Genomic DNA, 722 nt, shown 5'->3' with positions numbered 1-722 from the left:
CTGGTAGGAAAAGAGAGTCGGCAGTGAAGCACTAGAGGATTTAGGTGAGCGTCTAAGACAGCATGGGCTTACGGTGGCAGACACTATAAGCTAAGTGAAACATCATACTTGTTCCTCCTCAACCGAGAAGGAAAAATCGAGTCTATGACGCTAATGATCTAGACAAAAATGTACCATCACGAAACGATAAGAAAAAAATAAGTTTGTGGCATCAACGAATTTGAGAAAGATTTAGGTGTGTGGTGCACGATACTGAAAGGAATATATGAACGCTTGATACAGCGGGCGTGGAGGAAACTCAGAGCCGTAAAGATAACTTGTTTTTAGAGACGACTGTGTGATCTTATTTCGTGTTGTATCTTTGGGTGTGTGGCAACACTGCTTTTCAGCCAAGAAGTTTTGAAAATATGTTGCATGCCGGAACTAATACCTTTATTTATTTTATGTTTGTTTATTGGCAAGTCTACGCAAAAAAAGTTTAGTAAATCAAATAAGCTTTCGTGTTTACGTCTACAAAAAAATAATAATTCAACAAATCAAACAGACAATCTAACACCTTTATTTTCCTTGTTCATAAATCAACATTAAAATCTAATAAACCGAGCCATTTAACTCAAGAAGTTTCGAAGTTATCAGGCTTACAGCTTATGCGCAGTACGAGCGTAAAGAGAATGAGCGCCGCCTAGAGCATGTGACTCAGTGACCTCAAGCGCCACGAGGAA

Source organism: Penaeus monodon, chromosome 33 (assembly GCF_015228065.2).
Source record: "Penaeus monodon isolate SGIC_2016 chromosome 33, NSTDA_Pmon_1, whole genome shotgun sequence".
Lineage (NCBI taxonomy): Eukaryota > Metazoa > Arthropoda > Malacostraca > Decapoda > Penaeidae > Penaeus > Penaeus monodon.
Note: the sequence above shows the minus strand (reverse complement) of the source record.